Source organism: Phascolarctos cinereus, unplaced genomic scaffold (assembly GCF_003287225.1).
Source record: "Phascolarctos cinereus isolate Bilbo 61053 unplaced genomic scaffold, phaCin_HiC Scaffold_5;HRSCAF=322, whole genome shotgun sequence".
NCBI classification, from domain to species: domain Eukaryota; kingdom Metazoa; phylum Chordata; class Mammalia; order Diprotodontia; family Phascolarctidae; genus Phascolarctos; species Phascolarctos cinereus.
In genome coordinates, this window is record NW_027555958.1 from 172,109,833 (window position 1) to 172,118,266 (window position 8,434).

At 35.9% G+C, this 8,434-nt stretch overlaps 1 pseudogene; it reads right to left on the reverse strand.

Moving 5' to 3' along the window:
• Positions 1-1,889: 1,889 nt before the first annotated feature.
• LOC110192042 (small ribosomal subunit protein uS10 pseudogene) lies at positions 1,890-2,290 on the reverse strand (annotated as a pseudogene).
• Positions 2,291-8,434: the final 6,144 nt, after the last annotated feature.

The window sequence follows — 8,434 nt, forward strand, 5'->3', positions numbered from 1 at the left end:
TCACTATTTTGCAGATGAAGGAACTGAACCTTAATATGTTTATACGTGTTTACATAAACCCAAGTTAATCACCATTAGCTGGTAATTTTTAACTGAACTCCAGAGTACATTAAAATTAATCCAAAACTTAGTGTACATATAACTTGAAAAGGAAATAGGCCAGTCATTTTTCTAGAATGAAAGATGGACTTCTGGCCAAGATGGCAACCTGTAGAAGCAGCTTAGCTCCCACATATCTTTTATAGAAAAACCCTGAAATGCATAGCAAAATGAATAATAATTAAGAAATGCAATGAGGAGGAACAGTAAGTGATTACATCCACTGAAGAGCCACAGAATAGGTAAACCAGAAGCTTGGAAAAAATAGGAAAAAGACAGATATTAGGAAAAAGCAAAATCACCAGCACAGTGTATCCTCAAAGTACAGCCAAAAGAAGTACATCTTGTAAAACTCTGTGTCAAGAGGAAGCAAAAGTGAAAGACTCACTTCAGAAAGTCCCAAGATGAACAGAAAACTCCGTAATGATTAGAATCTCCAAGGTTGGGATCTTGGAAGCCACAGGAAACTATAGTGATTACAAAAGGATATGGTGTCATAATATTAATCTTTCCAAGGCCATGGATGCTGAGGTGCCTAATACTCTGTCCTAACAATTCCTCCAAATATTATCACTCCGAACCATAAAGGTCCCTGAGGGTCAAACACTAGGAATTAGAGATTAACATGGGAACCCATGGTATGCAGGTTGAGTCCAAGCAGGGCTGACCACCTCACCAAAAAGCCCAGGAAGGTATGAAGCCTGACTCCAGCACAAATGAGAGATGAGTAAAATGAAAAATAAAAGAAACACTAATAATTTTTACAAATTATTGGAAAATTTAGAGATCTTCGAAAAACATGGAGTGACTCTAACAGCTTTTATCACAGACTTGAAGTTATGTAAGGACAATGTGAAATGAGATCTGAACAAAATTAAATAAAATCTCTTGAGGAAAGAATTGTTAGAAGTAAAAATAGCTTGGGAGAGAAAGTGTTTAACCTCACCCAAGAAATGGACTCTGAAACCTCAATTAGACCAAAAAGAAATCAATGGCTCCCAGAGATAAGAAGGAAAAAAAAATCAAAGGATTGGAAAAAAATAGAACGTAGAAAAAACTGATATTAAAAAATAACTAACCTGTAAAATAGGTCAAGGAGAGGTAATTTAAGACCTACTAGACTCTGAACAGGAAGTTTTTAGAAGAAGAAATCAAAGTTATCTGAAAAAAAAATTCTATCCCATACCAATGGGCTTTGGCACTTGACTTACATTTCTCCCCTGGGCCAAAACCCTTTGCAGTCCCTTGTAAAGATCAGCTCTGGCAAGTTCAGAAACTGTAATCACAGTATAAACACAAAACATCAGTATTTTGAAACAAGAGTAATTTTTCTACACCCTGGGTAACCAACCTATACTATTGTTGAAATTGAAATAAAACAAATGCAAATTAACAGCAAAAACAAAACAAAACAAAACAAAACAAAATTCTAATTCACTGTTGATGATAGAAATGCAAATTAAAACAATTCTGAGGTGCCACCTTACACCTGCCAAAAATGTAAAGTGCTGGAGGAGATATGGGAAAATAAGGACACTAATGTATTGTTAGTGGAATTGTGAATTGGTCCAAACATTCTGGAGATAATTGTGTACAGTAATGGCAAAATTGTAATGATGATCAGCTGTAAAAGACTGATGAAATACAACGATCCAAGACAATTTGAAACAGCTCATGATGATAATTGTTATCCACCTACAGAGAACTGATGAACCAGTACTGAATGATGATGATGCAGTAAAAAAAAAAATAATAATAGTTGCAATCAATTTATTAAAAGAGATGATTGGTTAGGCATCAGCAATGGAGACTTCAACTTCTACACCTGGCTCAATGCTGATAGAAGCGATGTGTTTAATAATTTCAGAAGGACTGTGCAAATCAATAAGGCTTTTGTGGATTCTCATCTGAAACCGATCCCAAGTCTTTGAACCTTCACCGCAAGGAGTTTTTCTAGTTGTGATTCGAAGTGTCTTAGTGGGCATTCGAACAGGTCCCTTCATTTTCAAGTTCTTTTCTTTGGCTCCTCTAATTAGGTCAGCACACACTTTTTTGAGGGATTTCATGTTGCGGCTGTGAAGGTGATCCGGATCCGGTGAATGGCCACTTCGAGCTCCACCAGAGTCTTGCCGGTGTCTTTGAAAGCCATGGCAGTGGAGGGCTTCCTGACCGACATATTCCTCGATGAGAGGGAACAGCGGTGAGTCAAGAGGAGGAGAGGCAGCAACTGCAGGCTCCACGCGGCTGCTGCGGCGATACCTTCACCCGATGCAGTAAAAATTACTGCATAATTTTCTCACTTTATTTTTCTTGCTTTTCTTTTGAGACATGGCTAATATGGAAACATATTTTGGATGATTTCACATATATAATGAGTATTGTATTGCTTGCCTTCTTTGTATATGGGAGGAGCTAGAGGAAAGGATAGAATTTGGAATTCACAATTTAAAAACAAATTAAATATTAATAACAAATATTTTAAGAATTAAAAAGGGACCCCAGAGTGGAAAACCATGTACTGAATTCCCTTAAAGGAAGAAATTAAAAGTAAGCAAAACTGGGTATGATGTTTTTAATATCTCACAAATGAAAACTTCCTGGATCCATTAGGTTAAGAGGACAAAATTAACACAGAAAGAAACAATTAATGAAAGGAACCATAAAAAGAAAAGTCTCAGGGCTGGGATAAACATATTTCATAGCTCCTATGCGAAAGGAAAATTTCTATCAGCATGTAGTAAGAAGTTACATACCAAGATACTACATTCTGGATGCCAAAGACTAACAGTCTATACTGCAACAAGTGGATGTTTTAAAATTATTCCAAATAGCAAAACATATAGGATTATAATCAATAAGAATTTATACTGCAAAAATGAATATAGTCTTATAGGAGGAAAATAAATCAATAATGGAACAGAAGACTTTCAAGTCTTTTTTAAATAAAAATAATCAAAATTTAATGGGTATTTGAAATGCAATATAATGATCCAGAGAAACCTAGCAACAGGAGGAAGCTATATGGTGATATAGTGCTAACATTCTAACAGAAGAAGAATAAATGTGTTCCTTCAGAACCTTGATATCTGCTATTGAGAGAATTGAAACAAAAGAGAACATGTACATTGTGAGCGCATTGGTTCTCTTCTGAGAGTTTAAAGATGGGAGAGAGAAGATAAAACATTTGTGGAAAAGAGAAAGAAGAGGATGAGAATGACCAGTTTTTCATAATTTGCGTGCAGGAGAAATAAAATATACAAACAAAGGTCAAAAGGGGTGGGAGAAATGGGAATGAGATGACACTTTTATCTGACAAGGATGAATGAAAGTTGAAAAGAAAAAGACACTCACTAAGAAATTCATAAATGCATGCAATTTAACATAAAAATAAATCAAACTCAACTTGGAATTAAACAGCAATATGGATGAAGAGTGTCTTTAAGAAGGAGGAAAATATCACAGAAACATAAATGGTAAAGAAAAATAACTTTGAAAGACTCTGATCAATTTATTTCTCCAAGGACTCTATACCAATCACCTGACAGAATAGTAATGAACAAAAGAACAGGTGGGGGCAGCTAGGTGACACAGTAGATAAAGCACCAGCCCTGGATTCAGGAGGACTTGACTTCAAATCCGGCCTCAGACACATAATACTTACTAGCTGTGTGACCCTGGGCAAGTCACTTAACACCATTGCCTAACCAAAAAAAAAAAGGACAGATGAATGGAATGGTGATAAAATAATTTTACTTGACTGTGTTTATTTGCAATACATTAAATTTCCCTTCTTTTTCTTAATTTTTTTTTAAATAGAAGAAGGGTCAAAGTATTTGAAAAAGTTATCACAGAAAGATGTGGGACCTCATAATTTTTTTTCAAAAATTCACAGAAAAGGAGGGCAGATAGGTGGTGCAGTGTATAGAGCACCAGCCCTGAAATCAGGAGGACGGGAGTTCAAATCTGGCCTCAGACCAGACACTTGACACTTACTAGTTGTGTGACCCTGGGCAAGTCGTTTAAACCCAATTGCCTAAAACAAACAAACAAAAAAATCACAGAAGAGAATGACAAGAAGTCTAGAAGGAAGTAGGATGATTTTGATAAAATTACCAATTAATTATAGTATGTCATTAGTAAAGTAAATGTTATGAATTCCAGATTTATACTATGATTATAGATAGTTCTGATTTCTTCTGAATGCTGTATGTTCATATCTTCTGACCATTTATCAATTAGGGGATAGTTCTTATTTTTTTAATAAATTTTACTCCATTCCCTATATATGTGGGAAACAAGAGTTTTATCAGAGAAACTAGAATTCCACAATATTTGGGTTCTAATCCATTCAGCTATCTGCTTCTTTTTATGGGTAAACTCATCCCAATCACATTCATGGTTATGATTACTGAATATTTCCTACCATCTCATTTTCTCTATTTATCCTTCTCCCTCCCATGTTTCCTGTCCCTCCTGAAAATTCTAGTTAGCATTTTACCACTGTGTCCCTTAATATACCCTCCTTTTATGTGTTCCCCTTTCTCTTATCACATTTGCCTTGTATTTCCTTGTTGTGTGCAATAAATTTCTATACCAAATGAGTTTGTGTGTATGTGTGGGTATTCTCTCCTTTTCAAACCAATTTTATTAAAAGTGAGTTTCAAGCATTGCCTGTCACTCTCCACTATGAAAACTCTTTCTTGCATTCCTCTTTTTGTGAATTATTTTAGCCATTCTCTCTGTCCCTTCTCCCTCTCCCAGTGCATCCTCTTTCTCATAATTTCATTTTTTGAGATCATTCCAACATAATCAACTCACACTCAAGTGCTCTGTATTTATATACACCTTGTTGCACTAATAATGGTAAAATTCTTAAGAGTTACACGTATTTATCATCCCATATAGGTATGCAAACTGATTAACTTTATTGAGTACCCAATGATTTGGTTTTTATATTTATCTTTTTATGCTTCTCTTGAATCTTGTGTTTGGATGTTAAACTTTCTCTTCAACCCTGGTCTTTTCATCATTAATGATCAAAAATTTTCCATTTTGTTAAATATCTACTTCCTTAGTTTGGGTGGATAGGTATTTTCTTTATTGTAATCTTAGTTCCGTTGCCTTCCAGGATATGATATAACAAGCCCTCTGCTCCTTTAATGTGGAAGATGCTAAATCTTGTGTGAATCTAATTGTGGTGCTGCAATATTTGAATTGTTTCTTTCTTGATGCCAGTGAGATTTCCTCCTTGACCTGGGAGCTCTGAAATTTGGCTACAATGTCCCTGAGAGTTTTCATTTTGAAATATCTTTCAGGAGATTATCAGTAGATTCTTTCACTTTATTTTTTACCCTATGGATCTAAGATATTTGGGAAGTTTTCCTTCCTAACTTCTTAAAATATGATGTTTAGGCTTTTATTTTTTATCATATCTTTCAGGTAGTCCAAGAATTCTTAAATTAACTCTTCTCAATCTATTTTCCCCATAAGTTGGTTGTCTGATGAAATATTTCACATTTTCTTCCACTTTTTCATTCTTTTGACTGTGTTTGATTGTTTCTTGAGTCCTCATTCAGTCATTTGCTTCCACTTGCCCAATTCTAATTTTAAGGATTTCTTTGCTTCCATGAATTTTTGTGTCTCTTTTACCAAACTGTGAATTTTCTCTTTATACTTTTCTTGCATCACTCTCATTTCTTTCCTCAATTTTTCCTCTGCCACTCTTTGCCCTTCATGCTCCTCTTGGCCCTAAAATTAGGACAAAGTCCCCCTTTCCTCTTCAGCTACAAGCTCTCTGCCTTGGAACTGTGAAAAGGGCCCCTGCTCCCTTCTGACTGACCAGAAACTCTCTTCTCTACCCTGCAAGTGGAACCCAGAGTTACTCATAGGCAACAGAGTTTCCGGTGCATACCTGCTGCACCCAATTCCCCTTTGGGGATTAAATGGTTTCCTTTAATCTCTTTCTGACCATTTGTTTAATTTTTTAAACCATTTCTGGGCCAACAGCTCCTGGAGCTGCTGCCACCAGCATTGTAGCTGCTACTTTTATCTATTTTTCTTTTTAGGCAATTGGGAACTTGCCCAGGGTCACTTGGCTAGTAAATGTCAAGTATTTGGTCTGAGGTCACATTTGAACTCAGGTCCTCCTGACTTCAAGGCCGGCACTCTATCCACAGTGCCACCTAGCTGCCCCAATAGCTGCTACTTTTATAGCTGCCTGTGAAGCCCACTTTTGTTGCTGCTGCCTGGTAAATTCCTGGCTACCCACCACTCCAGTTTCACAGACCTCTCTGCTGGCCTCTGCTGACCTCCTAAGTTTGTTAGGTTGGAGTAATGTCTCATCTTGATCTTCTCTATTGCTCTCAATTTTGACTTGAGGGTGTCATTTTAATATTATTTGGAGGGGGAACATCGGAAGAATTAAGCTGGTTTACTGCCTGTACTCTACCATCCTGGCTCCACTGTTAATAAATTTCCAAAACAGCATTTGCACCTAAGTAGTTTTGACTCTAGTTGTCTATTTACTGGACCAGCCAGCTGCCTAACATTTGTTTGATCAACATTAAAACCTGTAGCACTTGGGATGATTAAATGTTGAGAGATTGTAATCTACATAAGTAGAAAGAATATCCACACCAATTAAATCATGGATCCAAAACAGCATCCAGGAGAATGAAAACTAGGCTTATTATTTGAACCAATTTGTGTATATGTTTTAAGGATTTATAGGATACCCAGAACTGATGACAATTTATAAATATATTCATTGTCTATCTCATGAGAGAAAATTAAGCAGATGATCTCTGCTTAATTTGGATCTCTCACCAACTTCCCTAAATATTTGAATTTAGATTTTGTAAGAAGGGAGTGAGACTCTAACTTGTAGCAGCCCAGGTAAGTCCTCTTCGAAAGAATAAGAATCATGATATGCTAAAAAGAAAAACAAATCAGTGGATCTCAGCCCTACCTAAGGATACCCAACATTTGCTGGGTGAATTGGTAGGACCATGACACTATGAGGTATTGTTATAAATCCTTGTTTCTCTATTGCTGTTCTAAGTAGATTTGAACAAGTTCCTTGAAAAAGTTATTAGAGCTCTCATCATGAACAATCTTTTGGAGGCAGAGCTTAAAGAAATACTGAGCAGTCCAATCTCTTCCCACTAAACTTAACTTAGCTGTTAGATCCTTATTAAAGAATCAGAGAATTTTGCAAATGGAATAGATTTTAGAGCTAATCTAACTTAGCTCTTGATTTTACAGAGGATGAAATTTGAGGTCCCCAAATTTAAAGTAACTTGTCCAAAGTCACGTGGCTGGTACCTGATGAAGTCAGCACTAGAAGCTAGCCCCAACAATTTCCAGCAAGGAAGCCTGGTAGGGTTAGATGCCCAGAAAGTCTGGAAGGGGCTGTTCCAATTATAAAAATCCAGAACAGTGATTCATTACTGTGGTACCCAGTTGGGAGAGCATAGCATTTATGGCAAAGCACAGACACTAGGCCTATTATCTTCTATTGAGAGTTTAAAAAAAAAAAAAAGAAAAATACTTATAGGCTAGATCTTTCAACCTGAGCTAAATTTTTTAAAGCCATTGGACATTATTTGCCTAAGCATTTTTTTTTTGCTCAATCATGTCCCCTATAATGTATCACACATTGTTATAACTAAGATAGAGCAAATATCCCACAAGAGAAGTGCATACGTGATGTCAGCACTCTGCTAGCTGTAATAGATTCTAGAGATACAAGTGCAATTAATGAAACAATCCCAATCAGGAGGTAGGCTAAGGTAATTTCTGTGGTTTCTTCCTGTTATAAATTTATGATCTTATACTTTATATGTTACTGTGTAGGCATTCTATCAAATACCTATATTTAGCTAATCAGAGAACGTCTGACTTTTCCTTTCATTAAGAGTCAGAGAAAATTCAATCACTCAAATTCTTTTGCACTATTAATTGAATTGTATCCAGATAGGCACCATAAATGGAATTTTCCTCTCCTCTTTCACCTTGATGGGAGCTCAGAGAAACTATTTCATCATTCAGACAGTGTGGGTTGACTTAGCTCTCCCCCAAATTAAAATGAATGAAAACTATGTTTTTAATAGAATGAGCATTTCGAAAATGACTGAACCACTCTCAGGTTTTATTGTAGCTGTTCAATTTGTCCATTTGTAAAGAATATATTCTGATATTATTGATACTATTAATGCTTTAAATGACAAGTAGTATTATTTTAACTTTAAAGATAAAAAAAATTGGAGGACACACAAGGTGGTTAGCTATAGCAAATCAGGACTGTCAGTTTAAGAAAGAATACAGATTTCTTCAT